This window comes from Macaca mulatta, chromosome 9, assembly GCF_049350105.2.
Source record: "Macaca mulatta isolate MMU2019108-1 chromosome 9, T2T-MMU8v2.0, whole genome shotgun sequence".
Taxonomy (NCBI): domain Eukaryota; kingdom Metazoa; phylum Chordata; class Mammalia; order Primates; family Cercopithecidae; genus Macaca; species Macaca mulatta.
This window is the reverse complement of record NC_133414.1, coordinates 114,665,058-114,683,060: the sequence shown is the minus strand read 5'-3', so window position 1 is coordinate 114,683,060 and position 18,003 is coordinate 114,665,058. Positions and strand designations below refer to the sequence as shown.

General features: G+C 46.7%; 1 protein-coding gene and 2 long non-coding RNA genes across 8 annotated transcripts in view; all 3 read right to left on the bottom strand.

Annotated features, from left to right (window-relative positions):
* SUFU (SUFU negative regulator of hedgehog signaling) overlaps positions 1 to 18,003 on the bottom strand; it is a 134,231-nt gene that overhangs the window by 69,004 nt on the left and 47,224 nt on the right.
* LOC144331321 (uncharacterized) lies at positions 4,020 to 10,699 on the bottom strand. The gene is made up of 2 exons (XR_013398373.1): positions 10,398 to 10,699; positions 4,020 to 5,158 (listed from the first exon to the last, which is right to left on the bottom strand). It is a non-coding gene; the product is annotated as an uncharacterized LOC144331321 (long non-coding RNA).
* LOC144331309 (uncharacterized) lies at positions 15,444 to 16,568 on the bottom strand. The gene is made up of 2 exons (XR_013398359.1): positions 16,476 to 16,568; positions 15,444 to 15,680 (listed from the first exon to the last, which is right to left on the bottom strand). It is a non-coding gene; the product is annotated as an uncharacterized LOC144331309 (long non-coding RNA).

Sequence of the window (18,003 nt, the reverse complement as noted above, 5' to 3'; positions counted from 1 at the left end):
ACTTTACACAGTTGGAGTCCAATTCTGTTAACAATATGTACATGCCCACATAGATCACTGGCAGACACATGTGATTAGGGTGATGGAGTTATATGTCATTTTTTCCTTTTTGTACTTTCTTGCCATTTTGAAATTTTTTTTTGCATAGAGCATGGGTTTTATTATCAGAAAAGAAAAAAAAAGGTAACTATGACTGAATTTTTTTTTTTTTTTTTTTTTGAGATGGAGTCTTGCTCTGTTGCCCATGCCATCTCGGCTCACTGCAACCTGTGCCTCCCGAGTTCAAGCAATTCTCCTACATCAGCCTCCTGAGTGGCTGGGATTACAGGTGCCTGCCACCACGCGTAGCTAATTTTTGTATTTTTAGTAGTGACAGGGTTTCACCATGTTGGCCAGGCTGGTCTCGAACGCCTGACCTCAAGTGACCCATCCACCTCGGCCTCCCAAAGTGCTGAGATTACAGGCATGAGCCACTGCCCTGGCCTTTTTTTTTTTCTTGACAGGTTTTGGCCAGGCGCGGTGGCTCACACCTGTAATTCCAGCACTTTGGGAGGCTGAGGCAGACGGATCACAAGGTCAGGAGATCGAGACCATCCTGGCTAACACGGAGAAACCCTGTCTCTACTAAAAATACAAAAAATTAGCCGGGGATGGTGGCGAGCGCCTTTAATCCCAGTTACTAGGGAGGCTGAGGCAGGAGAATTGCATGAACCCAGGAGGCAGAGGTTGCAGTGTGCCGAGATCACGCCACTGCACTCCAGCCTGGGCAACAGAGCGAGACTCTGTCAGAAAGAAAGAGGAAGGAAGGGAGGGAGGAAGGGAGGAAGGGAGGAAGGGAGGAAGGGAGGAAGGGAGGAAGGGAGGAAGGGAGGAAGGAAGCCTGTTTCCTTTTCTTTTGCAATATGCCTCTTTAAATAACAACATAATTTTTTTTTTTTTGAGACGGAGTTGCTCTGTCACCCAGGCTGGAGTGCAGTGGCACAATCTCGGCTCACTGCAACCTCCGCCTTCCAGGTTCAAGTGATCCTCCTGCCTCAGCCTCCTGAGTAGCTGGGACTACAGGTGCCGCCACCATGCCTGGGTTATTTTTTGTATTTTTTAGTAGAGATGGGGTTTCACTATGTTGGCCAGGCTGGTCTTGAACTCCTGACCCTGTGAGCCACCCACCCTGGCCTCCCAAAGTGCTGGGATTATAGGCGTGAGCCACTGCACCCAACCTAATTTTTGTACTTTTAATAGAGACAGGGTTTCAAGCTGGTCTCAAACTCCTGACCTCAGGTGATCCACCCGTCTCGGCCTCCCAAAGTACCGGGATTACAGGCGTGAGCCACTACACCCAGCCATAAATAATATTGATTGTTTCTATGTATAATGCCAGGCTCTGCATTAGGAACACTACCTATATTATGAAGTAGACATTACTATTACCTGTGTTTCACAGATGAAGTAACTGGTCCAATTTTGGTCCCACATGGCCCAACTAGGATTTGAACCCAGGCAAGCTGCCATTTGGATTCCTGCTCTTAGCCACGTTCTTCTCCAGCCCTCTTCACTGAACACTCTATCATGAGCAGTTTCCAGTCATCAAAGTGCTTTACCTCCTGCAGAGATGCTAGGTCTACTGTCCTAACTCTCCAGCAGATCTCTCTGCTTGCCAGTGGGCTTCAATGCCCCCTGCAGAAAGCATCCCTGAATTGCAGGTGCCAGCGACAAAAGGGCCACATTCGGCTGAAAGAGTCAACCAATTAAAACTCCACAGGGGTCCAGAGATGACAGACCTAGTCTGAGGGTGAATTATCCTAGCTGAATACCTGCATCAAATAGACTTTTTCGGCCAGGCGTGGTGGCTCAGGCCTGTAATCCCAGCACTTTGGGAGGCCAAGGCAGGTGGATCACGAGGTCAGGAGATTGAGACCATCCTGGCTAACACGGTGAAACCCTGTCTCTACTAAAAATACAAAAAAAAATTAGCCGGGCTTGGTGGTGGGTACCTGTAGTCCCAGCTACTCAGGAGGCTGAGGTAGGAGAATTGCAGTGAGCCGAGATCGTGCCACTGCACTCCAGCCTGGGCAACAGAGCGAGACTCTGTCTCAAAAACAATAAATAGACTTTCTACTAAGAGTTTCAAGGCATTTAATGTAGTTCTCCAATGGATACAGACCCATGGAAGCTAAAGGAATTTGCTAAAGAAAATCCTTCAGCAACACAGCAGGAGATGCATACCCCCCAACCCCAACAAACTCTCTAGGTACTGTAATTGATTCCTCTACCATAGGCCAGAGCACAGGACCCAACTAAGGCAACTCATTTCTCAGGGCCTCTGAAATCTCACGGAGATGGCTACCTCTCCACCTGAGTTGTTATTCAGAAGTGGAAAACATTCTCTAAGTCAGTTGTTGGCTGACTTTTGCAGTGAACGGCCAGAGATAAAATATTTCAGGCTTTGAGGGCCATATCATTCTTGTTACAACTACTCAACTCCACTGCTATGGCACAAAAGAAGCCCAGGTAATCCATGATGGGTATGGCTATGTTCCAATATAATTTTACTTATAAAAACAGTTGGTTATCAGGATTTGGCCTGCAGGATGTACCTGCCAACCTCTGCTTTCAGGGTTTAAGTTTTCCCTAAAAATACCCAGATTTATATATTGGCTAAATCACTTAAATTTTAGGGCACAAACTCATTTCTGAGGGACTGACCTTTTTTCTTCAGTGCAGCAGGAACACAATCTTTCAACTATTAATCTAAAATCTTGGGAAAGTGCAGAGAAATCAGGGATTTTTTTGTCTTATAGTTGGTCAGTATTACTAACAGATAAAAATGAAAATATTTCACAGATCCACAGCAACCAGAAAAGAGGATGAATCAGGTTGAGGCAAAGAAAATGTGAGGAAAATTAAAAAGAGCATGAGGGAGAAAAATGGTATGAATATAACCAGGCAGCTCCATTTGGCTTTAGTTAGCTGACTGGGGCAACAGGCAGCTTAGCAAAACCAGGAAACGAGAGCTTGAGGCTGGGCGCAATGGCTAATGCTTGTAACCCCAGTACTTTGGGAGGCCAAGGCAGGTGGATCACTGACCCCGAGAGGTGGAGACCAGCATGGCCAACATGGCAAAACCCCATCTCTACTGAAAATACAAAAATTAGCCGAGTGTGGTGGTGCACGCCTGTAATCCCAGCTACTCAGGAATCTGAGGCATGAGAACAGTATGAACCTAGGAGGTGGAGGCTGCAGTAAGCCGAGATTGCACCACTGCACTCCAGCTTGGGTGACAGAGTGAGACTCTGTCTCCAAAAAAGAGAGAGACAGCTTGACAGCTCTCATTGGTGATGATGGAGCACCTCTTTCCAGAAAGCTTTACCTGAGGAAAATATATTAAGACCACATACATTTGGGACATGAAAGAAGAAAGTCAGATGAGCTGTAGATGAGAAGCTGCCTGCAGCCTAGTAACGTCTTACCTGGGGAAGCACTCTGAGCTCCTCACTCAACCTTCCTGACTTCCTTCACTCATCTGCAGGGCAGGGAAGAGGAAGCAAAGCCTGATCTCCCTCTTGGATCTGAGAAGAGAGCCCTGTGGTGTGCTGCTGAGCACAGCAATGCCGAGGCTGCTAACACCCCCAAGACAGAGAGTCCCTTTCTTAGGCTGAAGAGCCTCAGGATACAGCAGGCTTGAGGCAGGATTCTGCTGAGTTTAAGACCCAGGGACTGGAATAGCAGAGCTGAGAAGTATCCATGACCCTGAGGGACCCTGCGCTCCAACTGCTGCAGCAGCCCCTGTCCCTTCCATGTAAGAGTCACTGTCAAAATGCAGCTAGAGTCTCAAATACTTCAAATCCAAGTACATCTTAATTTAAGGAAAAAAAAGGACTTCACTCCCCAAACTGGCCATTTCACCTTCCTCCTTAACATGCTTTCATTTTTTCTTTTTTCGTTTTTTGAGGCAGGGTCTTGCTCTGTTGCCTAGGCTGGAGTGCAGTGGCATGATCCTGGCTCACTGTAGCCTCAACTTCCTGGACTCAATCTATCCTCCGCACTAGGCCTCCCCAGTATCTGGGAGTACACGTATAAGCCACCACACCCAGCCCTTAACATGCTTTCATAGCTTTCCATTACCCTTAGAATCAAGACTCTATTGAGGCAAATGCACCATTACTTGCCTCAAGCCCAGCACTTTCCTATCCCTGCCAGGCCTCCAGCTTTTCCTGAGCCCTCGCCTCTCCCTCACCTCCCTCCAGCTACATAAGCCTTCTTTCAGTTCCTCATTTTTCCCTTTTGGTGATCTTAAGGAATCAAATATTTATTTGCTTATTTTTTCAATGCCTGTCTCTACGAGCTAAAGGCAGTGGAAAGTTTGTTCCACATAGCTTACCTAGCATTTGACAGAGCCTCTGGTATGTAGCAGGCACTTAAATAAAATAAATATAACTGATGAAAAAGTTCCTTTTCCCCAAATCCTCTCTCTTCATCTAAAATGGACCCTTGGTGGCTGAGAGGCTGGAGCACGCAGAGCAGGCTGGTTAGGCTGTCCCTGAAGGCTTGCTCTTGCCACTCAGCAGCTGTAGGAAGTTCTCCAGGGTCCATCACCTCCCTATCACCTCATCTGATAAGGGGCAATATCAACCAGTATGTTCCTCACCAGGCTACCCACTGCACAGGTTAAATGAGAGAAGCTAAGTACCTAAGACAGTCTGGTGCTCAATATCTACTGTTTTGTTTTTTTGAGATGGAGTCTCACTGTCGCCCAGGCTAAAGTGCAATGGTGCAATCTCAGCTCACTGCAACCTCCGCCTCCTACGTTCAAGCAATTCTCATGCCTCAGCCTCCCGAGTAGCTGGGATTACAGATATGTGCCATCATGCTCAGCTAATTTTTGTATTTTCAGTAGAGATGAGGTTTCACCATGTTGCCCAGCCTGGTCTTGAACTCCTGGCCTCAAGTGATCCACCTGCTTCAGCCTCCCAAAGTGCCGGGATTACAGGCGTGAGCCACCACACCCAGCCAATACCTACTGTTTCATTTACTTACTTTTAACTATAGAAAAGCAAGTTTTTGTTGTTGTTGTTTGTGTGTGTGTGTGTGTGTGTGTGAGAGAGAGATGGAGTCTCGCTCTGTTGCCCAGGCTGGAGTGTAGTGGCGCGATCTTGGCTCACTGCAACCTCTGCCTCCCAGGTTCGAGCAATTCTCCTGCCTCAGCCTCCTGACAACTGGGACTCAGGTGCACGCCACCACACCCAGCTAATTTTTATATTTTTAGTAGAGACGGGGTTTCACCATGTTGGCCAGGATGGTCTCAATCTCTTGACCTCGTGATCCACCCGCCTTGGCCTCCCAAAGTGCTGGGATTACAGGTGTGAGCCACCACGCCCGGCATAGAAAAGCAAGTTTTAAAAAAGGGCCTCAACAGGAAAAGACTGAATCACATCTGTTAACTTTTGGGAAGGCAAGAGGAGGAAAATCCCAGGAAAACTCTACAGTGCATTGAGGTTCCTTATGTAAAACATGACTTGCTGTCAATATCCGGAAATGTCTCTCTGACTTACAGAGGCAGGCTGTGTCCCTCAGCACTTCCAACTTCAGAGACAGGAAGAGCATGATGGATGGATTCCTGGAACTCTAAACTGTGTAACACACTGTATAAGGTTTGCTAGCCGGGCGCAATGGGTCACACCTATAATCTCTCCACTTTGGGAGGCCAACACAGGCAGATCACTTGAGCTCAGGAGTTCAAGAACAGCCTGGGCAACCTGGCGAAATCCTGCCTCCACAAAAAATATAAAAATTAGCTGGGTGTGGTGGCATGCACCTGTAGTCCTAGCTACTTGGGAAGCTGAGGTAGGAGGATCAACTGAGCTTAGCAGGTCAAGGCTACAGTGAGCTGTGATCACAACACTGGACTCCGGTCTGAGCAACAGAGTGAGATCCCATCTTAAAAAAAAAAAAAAAGGCTTGCTGATCTTTCCTAACTCCAAATGTCTGCCACATAGTGTGAATGAACCAATCTCTCTGGCCAAGGAACCTAAGAAGGGAGACCTATTCTCAAGGACTCAGTAAAGTATTTTGTTGCTATAAAAACACTAGGCTCGGTGCGGTGGCTCACGCCTGTAATCCCAGCTACTCAGGAGGTTGAGGCAGGAGAATCACTTGAACCTGAGAGGTGGAGCTTGCAGTGAGCCAAGAACACACCACTGCACTCCAGCCTGGGCGACAGAGCGAGACTGTCTCAAACAAAACACACAAACAAAAACAACCACTTTTATATAATGATCCTTCTATTGTTTGTTGAAAATAACGATAACATTTACTGGATGGTCCCAACAGTATTATTTTAATAACATATTCATTCATCTAATTCCTCCTCACTTTAAAAATCCTTTAGCAATGGTTATTAACATGTAAAGGTTAATTTCTCCACACCCGGCTAAGTGATCCCACTTAAAGGAATTTATCGGCCGGGCGCGGTGGCTCAAGCCTGTAATCCCAGCACTTTGGGAGGCCGAGACGGGCGGATCACGAGGTCAGGAGATCGAGACCATCCTGGCTAACACGGTGAAACCCCGTCTCTAATAAAAAATACAAAAAAAAAAACAACTAGCCGGGCGAGGTGGCGGGTGCCTGTAGTCCCAGCTACTTGGGAAGCTGAGGCAGGAGAATGGTGTGAACCCGGGAGGCGGAGCTTGCAGTGAGCCGAGATCTGGCCATTGCACTCCAGCCTGGGTGACACAGCAAGACTCCGTCTCAAAAAAAAAAAAAAAAAAAAAAAAGGAATTTATCCTGAAGAAATACTTTGGTAAGAATACAAAGATGGACATAGACGAGGATGCTCACTGCAGCTTTGTGAAAGGAAAAAATTAGAAATGACCCAAATGTCTAACAATAGAAGACTAGTTAAATAAAGTACAATATATGTAGGCATTAAAAAAGAGTCGCGTTAAAAAGAACATCCTGACATGGAAAGATGTCCAAATGATAGTAAGTTTAAAAAGCAAGGTGAAAAACAGTATGAAAAGCATAGTCCATTTTTACAAAATACTGCAAGTTCTTTTCTTTGAGACTGAGTCTTGCTCTATATCACCCATGCTGGAGTGCAGTGGCGTGCTCCCAGCTCACTGCAACCTCCGCCTCCCAGTTCAAGCAATTCTCGTGCCTCAGCCTCCCAAGTAGCTGGGACTACAGGCATGCACCACCATACCCGGCTAATTTTTGTATTTTTTACTACAGATGGGGTTTCATCATGTTGGCCAGGTTGGTCTCGAACTCCTGACCTCAAGTGATCCACCCTCAGCCTCCCAAAGTGCTGGGATTACAGGTGTGAGCCACTGCGCCTGGTCAAAATATTGCAAATTCTGTCCAGACATATGCATGGCAAACAAAACCTGGAAAGAGGAACACCAAAGTTTTCTCTGTGAGGGAATGAATTATGAAGGACTTTCACCTTCTGTGTCACATTTTAGATTTCTAAGTTTCAATTTTATAATGAACAAGTATTTCTTTTATAAACAGGGAAAAGGAAAGAAAATGTGAAAACAAAAATCTCTGTTAGCGTTAGAGTCTGTCAGTACCACAGGGTTGGATCAGCCATGAGCTCTGATGGCCTGGGAGAGATCCCCACTCATGCAGTGCCATCCCAGCACTCAGCAATCAAGCCACTCACAAATCGAGCCAACTCGATGGACTCACAAATCGAGCCAACAGAGCACATGTCATGAGGTTGCCATTAAACAGCAGCAAGCGAAGGCACTTCAATTTCCAGTGTCAGTTACAAGGTTGGGGAGATATGTTTTTCCTAAAAACGCAAATGAAATTGCCTTGGAATTTGTGGTTAAGGCCTACCAATGGTAGAACTGAGAGCAGACAGCCTCTCCAGCAGAATTCTAAAGCACAGTTCAGAAATCAAGCCCTGTTGAGTTGGGGAATGGTTTCTTTCTAACAAAACCCAGAGGATGGGGGGCAGGGGAATAGTCACTGGCAATCTGAGAAGAATAAGCTGATCGTAAAATGAAAGGGGAACAGGGAAGTAAGAAAAACTGGCTGCAAAGTAGGACAGACAGACATGGAAGTGTCTACTGGTGAAGTTACTGATACATTTATTGCAAAACTTTCCAAACGACTCATGCCACAGGCTAGATTTGTTTATAAATCTGCCATAGCAGGTGAAATGACAGCCATCTTGTCCTCATGACTGGAACATTCTCTTCCCAGGCCGAGTGTCCTGACCAATATGCAAGGTTCCTCTGATTCCAGGCAGGGCTGGGGCTTCTTAGGTGGGATTGTTTTGCCCACCCGATGGGCATTCCCCTCCTTACTAACAGAACCCCAATTTTGTTTTTCTCCTTTTCCTGGCCATTCCCTTCTGGGAGCCAGGCCCATTCCCAGCCAATATCATCCTTGACCTAACACTAGCCAATGAGATGCAAAGGGGACACCAACGAGGGCGGTTCTGTGGAGGTTTTGGTTCATCTTTAAAGGACACAAAACAGAAATGTCTCTCTTACTGCCTGTAGACTCTGTCAAGGGTGATCAGGATGCTAGGATTATGGCAGCCATCTCTGGAATATGAGGAAACCAGTTTAAAAAGACAAGCCAAGTGTTAAGGAAGGCAGAGAAGTTAAGAGCAACTCAGGTCCTTGACAATATCGCTGAACAGATGCCAGTCAACCCTGGAACTGCCCCTCCTCCAGATGGCTTGCTATGTAAGGTAAGTTCCCTTATTGTTAGGCCACTCTAGTCAGGGTGTTCTATTACTTGTAGTCAAAACCATCCCAACACATACAAGACAGAACAGAAGGTGCCCGCTCCATCGACACCTCCTCTAATAATCTGACTTCCGAGTGTTAACTGCACACCATGATTACTGAGATAAGAGATGTCCCTACAGTTCTGTGGCAGCAACTGATTTTGCCTATGCAAAGCCGTGCTATTCTGCTGGTGGTTAGCCTTTGCTTTAGAGGACTTCCCTCCCACTCCATGTGCTTGGAAGTGAAGAGCAGAGGGAAGACTTTCAACTTAAGTCCTGGTGGTCCATCTGGACCACTGCCACCAACCAAGGTGGTCACATGGCCCAGACAGAACTAATCTGTGTCCTACCCCAGAATTGATGTAGAAATGTCCAAAGTTTAAAGCCTTGGCTGGGCGCAGTGGCTCACATGTGTAATCCTAGCACTTTGGGTGACCAAAGTGGGTAGAGCACGTGAGCCCAGGAGTTTAAGACCAAAACCTGGGCAACAGCGAGACCCTGCTCTACAAAAATTTAAAAATTAGCTGAGTGTGGTGGTGTGCATCTATAGTCGTAGCTACTCAGGAGGCTGAAATGGGAAGATCACTTGAGCCCAGAAATTTGAGGCTTCAGTGAACTAAAAAGGTGCCACCGTACTCTAGCCTCTAGCCTGGGTGACAAAGGAGGAACCCTGTCTCAAAAAATCAATAAAAAGACAGGCCAGTTGTGGGGGCTCACACCTGTAATCCCAACACTTTGGGAGGCCATGGTGGGTGGATCACCTGAAGTCTGGAGTTCGAGACCAGCCTGGCCAACATGGTGAAACCCTGTATCTCTACTAAAAATACAAAAATTAGCCAGGCATGTTGGTGCACACCTGTGGTCCCAGCTACTTGGGAGGCTGAGGCAGGAGAACTGCTTGAACTCGGGAGGCGGAGGTGCAGTGAGCCGGGACTGTGTCATGCCTGGGCAACAGAACAAGACTGTCTCAAAAAAAAAAAAAAAAAAGCCGGGCGCGGTGGCTCACGCCTGTAATCCCAGCACTTTGGGAGGCCGAGGCGGGCGGATCACAAGGTCAGGAGATCGAGACCACGGTGAAACCCCGTCTCTACTAAAAATACAAAAAATTAGCCGGGCGCGGTTGTGGGCGCCTGTAGTCCCAGCTACTCGGGAGGCTGAGGCAGGAGAATGGCGTGAACCCGGGAGGCGGAGCTTGCAGTGAGCCAAGATCACGCCACTGCACTCCAGCCTGGGCGACAGAGTGAGACTCCGTCTCAATAAAAAAAAAAAAAAAAAAAAAAAAATCAGTAAAGAAAAAACAAAAAACACCAAAGTTAAAAGCACAAAGCCCTGTGCCTGCTGGGACTACAAACTGAGAGAAACTGAAACTAGGAATGACGGTGCTCACCTCCCCAATGGTGGCACATGGGGAGAGTTTGCAGAACGAGATCAACATACAGAGTCATAGCTATCATCATAGCCCAGAGGACCCCGTTTGAACATACAGATCAAGCCACACCTGAAACCCTTGTTGTACCAGTCACCTGAGCCAATAAAGTCTGTTACTGTTTTTTTTTTTTTTTTTTTTTTTTTCCACTCCTTTTTGAGACAGGGTCTTGCTCTGTCGTCCAGGGTGGAGTGCAGTTGCGCGATCATGGCTCACTGCAGCCTTGACCTGCCTGGCTCAAGTAATCCTCCTACCTCAGCCTCCCGAATAGCTGGGACTACAGATGCATGACACCATGCCTGGCTAATTTTTCAGTTTTTTACTCTACGCTTGTTTGGTTTCGCCATGTTGCCCAGGCTGGTCTCAAACTCCTGGGCTCAAGCAATCTGTCTGCCTCACTGCCTCAGCCTCCCAAAGTATTGGGATTACAGGTGTGAGCCACCACGCCTGGCCCTCTCATTGTTTAACGTAGTTTGAGTTGGGTTTCTGCCATTTTCTTTTCTTTTTTTTTTTTTAGGCAGGGACTTGCTCTATCACCCACGCTGAGTGCAGTGGCATGATCACAGCTAACTGCAGCCTTCACCTCCTGAGCTCAAATGATCATCCCAACTCAGTCTCCCAAGTAGCTGAGACCACAAGTGCATACCACCACACCCAGCTAATTTTTTTGTTTGTTTGTTTGTTTGTTTTGAGACAGAGTCTCGTTCTGTTGCTCAAGCTGGAATGCAGTAGTGCAACCTCCGCCTCCTGGGTTCAAGTGATTCTCCATTCTCCTGACTCAGCCTCCTGAGTAGCTGGGATTACAGGTGCGCGCCACCACTCCTGGCTAATTTTTGTATTTTTAGTAGAGACAGGGTTTCTCCATGTTGGTCAGGCTGGTCTCAAACTCCTGACCTCGTGATCTGCCTGCTTCGGCCTCCCAAAGTGCTGGGATTACAGGCGTGAGCCGCCGTGCCTGGCCCATTTTCTTGTAACTAGAAGAATCCTAACTAAATCACCCTAATCTATCTATATCTATAGAGCCACATCTGGAAGCCTTCACTGCCTCTGGGTGCTCTTCATTCTCAGATCTCTCCCATTTCTACTTCCTTTTCTCTCCAGCTCAGCTTCCACCTCTGCGCAAACCTACCAGAGGGTAGCTGTCTGCCAGCAGGTCAGCACTGTTATAGAAGCCATCTGAGTCATGCTTCAGAGCAGGCTTCCAAGGCTGCCTCGTACAGCTCCATGGCTGGGTGTGGGCATCTCCACCCCCGCCCCCACACCTACCAGAGCCTCATCATTCCCCTTTCATTCGCCTCCCACTGCCTTGATGCTATTTCCAAGGCTGGGTTGTAAGGCTGTGGATGTTACTTAGATCTGGAAAAGCAGGTCTAAACAGTCCACTTGCTTGATTACACGGCTAAGCATGTTCTCACATGCAAATGAGTGGGTGGAGTGCTCCCCATAAACTCACTAAGTTTAAGGTGGACAGCACAAGTGAGGCAAGACCATCAAACAGAATTACAACGCTATGTACGTAGGCAGGTATATCTGTGTACACATCAAACATAAACAACACACGTTCTGTACAGTATGTATACAAGTAACTCTTGTAGCATGTAACCACACAGGGGTAGAGTAATGCCTACGAGTCATAAAGGAGGTGCTCTGCAGCAGCAGCTGAGTGATCTGCTCTGAGAAAACCTGATAGACCTACACTCAATCTTACAAAATATTTACAATAAGGGGCAATTACTCACACTATAAAAAGATTCTTCACCTTATTAAGGGATTTACTACAAGGTCCCACTAAACTGCATGGGCTCTACTGGACTTAGAATAGGGTTTGATTTGCATAAGACTTCACAGACAACTACATAAATCAACTACAAAAAACCAAGGAGCCACACCTGAACTGAATGTTTTCAGCTATATAATATGATGTACAAAATGAAATAATTTTATTTGTACCAATATTACTGATTTTCCATGTGAGTAAGATAATGCCTCCAAGTGTCATCATGTCAGCTGAGGCTGCACATCTGATTCAGGGCAAGCAAGACATTTCCTAATACAGTTTTGCTGTTAAGTAGGGTCTTTACTGTCATTGAGAAACAAACAAACAAAAAAAGACCAAGGTACCCATCTTGATCCATAAAGTTTTTAAAGACTGAATAATGATAATGATTGCAGGTAAAACATATAGTACTTACTGCGTACCAGGCACATTCTGAGTGTTTTACAGATATTAACTCACTTCTCGATAACTTCATGAGGTTACTATTATCCCTGCTTTATAGCTGAGCAAATGGATGTATATGTAGCCCAAGGAGGCAGTAACTGGCAGAGCCAATATGAATGCAGGCTGTCTGGGTCAGGAGGCCACACTCTTAAACCACCACACCATGCTGCTACCTTGATCTGGCAGTCACAGGCAGATGGAGAACAGTTCAGGCGAGAGGAGTGGGGACAGGGACCTACTTAAGCTATTAGCAATGAGTTCAGGCACACAGTGCTAGGGACCTAACTATGCAGTGAAATCAAACAAAAGAAAAGAAAAGAAAAGAATGATGTTGCTGGAAGTCAGGAGAGCATAAGAGTATTGACCAAAAGGAGACATGAGTGAGGTTTCTAGAGAACTGGTCTGTTTCTCAATTTAGGTACTGGTTACATGGGTGTACATGGTTTGTGAAAACTCATCAAGCTGTACAGTTATGTGTACTTTTTTTGCTTTGTTTTGTTTTGAGATGGAGTTTTGCTCTTGTTGTCCAGGCTGGAGTGCAATGGCGTGATCTCAGCTCACTGCAACCTCTGCCTCCCAGGTTCAAGTGATTCTCCTGCCTCAGCCTCCTGTGTAGCTGGGATTACAGGTGCCCACCACCACGTCCAGCTACTTTTTGTATGTTTAGTAGAGACGAGGTTTCACCATGTTGGTCAGGCTGGTCTCGAACTCCTGACCTCACGTGATCCAACCGCCTTGGCCTCCCAAAGTGCTGGGACTACAGGCGTGAGCCACTGCGCCTGGCCTGTTTTTGTTTTTTGTTTTTTTTCTGAGACAGCGTTTCACTCTGTCATCCAGGCTGGACTGCAATGGTGCAATCATCATTCACTGCTGCCTGTACCTTCCAGGCTTACGTGCAATCCTCCCACTGCAGCCTCCTAAGTAGCTGGGACCACAAGCACGCGTCACTACAATGGCTAATTTTTTTTTTTTTTTTTTTTTTTTGAGACGGAGTCTCGCTCTGTCACCCAGGCTGGAATGCAGTGGCGGGATCTCGGCTCACTGCAAGCTCCGCCTCCCGGGTTTACGCCATTCTCCTGCCTGAACCTCCTGAGTAGCTGGGACTACAGGCACCTGCCACCACGCCCGGCTAGTTTTTTGTATTTTTTTTAGTAGAGACGGGGTTTCACCGTATTAGCCAGGATGGTCTCAATCTCCTGACCTCGTGATCTGCCCATCTCGGCCTCCCAAAGTGCTGGGATTACAGGCTTGAGTCACCACACCCGGCCTTTTTTTTTTTTTTTTTTTTTGAGATGGAGTCTCTCTTTCTGTTGCCAGGCTGGACTGCAGTGGCGTGATCTCGGCTCACTGCAACCTCTGCTTCCCACGTTCAAGTGACTCTTCTGCCTCAGCCTCCCGAGTAGTTGGGACTACAGGCATGTGCCACCACGCCCAGCTAATTTTTGAATTTTTAGTAGAGATAGGGTTTCACCATGTTGGCCAGGCTGGCCTCGATCTCTTGACCTCATGATCCGCGCACCTTGGCCTCCCAAAGTGCTGGGATTACAGGCATGAGCCACTGTGCCCGGCCAAATTTTTAAAATTTTTTGTAGAGACAGAATATCCTTATGTTGCCTAGGCTGGCCTTGAACTCCTGGGCTTAAGCCAACCTCCCACCTTGGCCTCCTAAAGTGCTGGAATTACAGGCATGAGCCACCGTGTCTGGCCAAGAGCTGCCATTCAGAGCTACACTGCCTGGGTTAAAATTTACCTTTGTATCCACTAGATGTGTGACCTTGAACATGCAGCTCAACCTGTGTTGTCCTGCTTTCTGCAGCTGAAAAGCTGGTATATCACAGTCACTAACCTCACACAGCATGTCCACATATTCAATGGTCACTTGAAGTGGCACATAGAACACAAGTCTAAATGTTAGTTATTCCTATCACCATTTAGGCCCACAGCCATGGTCTCCTATCTTTTTTTTGAGACGGAGTCTCTTTCTGTCGCCATTCTGGAGTGCAGTGGCACAATCTCGGCTCACTGCAAGCTCCGCCTCCCGGGTTGATGCCATTCTCCTGCCTCAGCCTCCTGAGTAGCTGGGACTACAGGCGCCCGCTACCACGCCCGGCTAATTTTTTTGTATTTTTAGTAGAGACGGGGTTTCACCATGTTAACCAGGATGGTCTTATCTCCTGACCTCGTGATCCGCCCGTCTCAGCCTCCCAAAGTGCTGGGATTACAGCCGTGAGCTACCGTGCCCGGCCGGTCTCCTATCTTAAATCAGTTACCATTTACTTTTCTTTATCATTTTCCCATTATTTAAACAATTTACTATTATCTCCTGCCATGTTCTAAAAAAAATTTTAAAAAGATTTGTTTTACCTGTTATTTAAATAATACAATCATGTTACAGAAAATCTGGAAAACAGAACACTTTTAGGAGTGTAGTCACCCTGTTCCCTTCTGACGTGCTTAAAGTGATCTGCAGACACAAACTACAGCAAGCACATTATAACCACCATAGATGGGGCCATTAGGAACAGAAAGGACCTGCAGAGCACATATTAGTCAATGTATACTCAACAGTCACAACTTTTATTTTATTTTTAAAATTTACAATCCTACAGAAAAGTTAAAAGAACGATACAATGAATACCCAAATACCATTCACCTAGCTTCACAAGTTGTTAACATTTCACCACATTTGCTTTAGCTTCTCTTCACACACAGATGTTCTATTTTTTGACAATTAAGTTAAATCATTTGAATCATTTGACAATTAAGTTAAAGACATCAGGTCCTTTTATCCATTAATACTTTAGCCTTTATCTCCTAGCAACAGGGACGTTATCCTGTATAACCATAACACCATAATCACATCCAGGGAATTTTGCGTACAATACTATTAACTAATACACAGTGTATATTCATATTTTTCCAATTGTCCTTAAAAAAATGACCTTTTTTTTTTTTTTCAATTTAGGATCTAATCAAAGATCAACAGTGCATTTAAACTGCCATGTTTCCTTTAATGTAGAATAGCCCCTGCCCCTTGCCTTTTTATAGCATTGGTGTGTGTGTGTATTTTTTTTTTTTTTTTTTGAGATGGAGTCTCGCTCAGTCGCCCAGGCTGGAGTGCAGTGGCCAGATCTCGGCTCACTGCAAGCTCCGCCTCCCGGGTTCACGCCATTCTCCTGCCTCAGCCTGAGTAGCTGGGACTACAGGCGCCCGCCACCACACCCGGCTAATTTTTTGCATTTTTAGTGGAGACGGGGTTTCACCATGTTAGCCAGGATGGTCTCGATCTCCTGACCTCGTGATCCACCCACCCCGGCCTCCCAAAGTGCTGGGATTACAGGCGTGAGCCACCGTGCCAGGCCTTTTTTAAAAATTTTTTTAGGTAGGGTCTCACTGTGACGCCCAGCCTGGAATGTGGTGGCACAATCATGGTTCACTGCAGCCTCAACCTCCTGGGCTCAAGTGGTCCTCCTACCTCAGCCTCCCAAGTAGCTGGGACTATAGGCATGCCACCACACCTGGCTAATCTTTAATTTATGGGATCTTGCTTCATTGCCCAGGCTGGTCTCAAACTCTTGAGCTCAAGCGATCCTCCTGCTTCACCCCCTCAAAGTGCTGGGATTAGAGCACTGACATTTTTGAAGAATATAGGCATTTGTCTTTAAAGTGTCTCACAATCTGGATTTACCTGTTTATAATTTGATTCAGGTTAAACATTTTTGGGAAAATGCTACATAGTTGATGTTATATACCTCACACTGCAACACATAAGAAGGTACATAATAAAGCCGGGCGCAGTGGTTCACGCCTGTAATCCCAGCACTTTGGGAGGCCAAGGCGGGCGGATCGTGAGGTCAGGAGATCGAGACCGTCCTGGTTAACGAGGTGAAACTCCATCTCTACTAAAATATACAAAAAGTTAGCCAGGCGTGGTGGCAGGTGCCTGTAGTCCCAGCTACTTGGGAGGCTGAGGCAGGAGAATAGCCTGAACCCAGAAGGCGGAGCTTGCAGTGAGCCGAGATCACGCTGCTGCACTCCAGCCTGGGGGAGAGAGCGACACTACAGCCTGGGGGAGAAAGCGACACTCCATCTCAAAAAAACAAAAAGGCACATAATAATAATTTGTTCCATTATTAGTATTGTTCTATTTCACAACTACTGTGATTATTAATTTTTTGTTGTTGTTGTTGTTGTTGTTTTGTTTTTTGAGACAGAGTCTCGCTCTGTCGCCCAGGCTGGAGTGCAGTGGAATCTTGCTCTGTTGCCCAGGCTGGAGTGCAGTGGCACAATTTTGGCTCACAGCAACCTCTGCCTCCCGAGTTCAAGCAATTCTCCTGCCTCAGCCTCCCGAGTAGCTGGGATTACAGGTGCCCACCACCATGCCCGGCTAATTTTTGTATTTTCGGTAGAGATGGGGTTTCACCATGTTGGCCAGGCTGGTCTCGAACTCCTGACCTCAAGTGATCCAACTGCCTTGGCCTCCTAAAGTGCTGGGATTACAGGCGTGAGTCACTGTGCCCGGCCTGCCTTAGTCCCACTTCTGGCTAACTCAACTGGAGTCTCACAGGAAGGTTTGGAAATCAGTGTGTTGACAAGCTCCTCTGAGGGGTTGATGGGCAGCCAGATTTAGGAACTCCTGCTTAGAGAAGACCCATTGTAGCCTCCATGAGGAGACTGTTCCACAGGGCATACAATGGTAGGTGGTAGTTATGGATCTGCCTCCTGTGCCAACAACTGGCTCCCACAGGTATGAAATGTGGGCAGAGGGGTTCAACCTAGACAGGTCTATTGTACCCCAAATGTATAACCTACTCAAGGTTTGAAAAAAGAAGTCCCTGGCCTGGCAGTGGCCCATGCCTGTAATCCCAGCACTTTGGAAGGCCGAGGTGGGCGGATCACCGGAGGTCAGGAGTTCGATACCAGCCTGACCAACATGGAGAAATCCCGTCTCTACTAAAAGAAAAAAAAAAACAGCCAGGCGTGGTGGCACATGCCTATAATCCCAGCTACACAGGAAGCTGAGGCAGGAGAATCACTTGAACCTGGGAGGCAGAGGTTGCAGTGAGCCGAGACTGTGCCATTGCACTCCAGCCTGGGCAACAAGAGCAAAACTCCATCTCAAAAAAAAAAAAGTCACTGTAACTAGAGAAGCTACCAGATCTATGGTTCTCCAAATTTAGTCTCTACCAGAAGCACCAAGGAACATCACTCCCAAAGATTCTGAGTCAGACATCTGCAATGGGGCCTAGGAATATGTGTTTGCAACAAGCTCTCCAGGTAGTTCAGAGCCAGGTGGTATAAGAACCATGCTTTGAGAGACCATGGCTTGCTCTGCACTTTGTCTGTGATAGTTCAAGAGCAAAAGAGTTGGGAAAAAAATATCTCGGCTTTCATTTGAAGGCTACTTACAAAAACAAAGAAACAAAATCTGAGGTCAGATGGGAAATGCTTCTGAGCAATTAGCCACACAGAAACATATCATATCAGATGACATGAAAGAAACCCTCCATGAAACATGACAAGGGCGCAGGGTGGCACAACATAACACAGAACTTGCTGCTGGAGGGCACAGGAGAGTACCCCTCTCTGCCACGGCCCAGTTGGCTTTCCAAC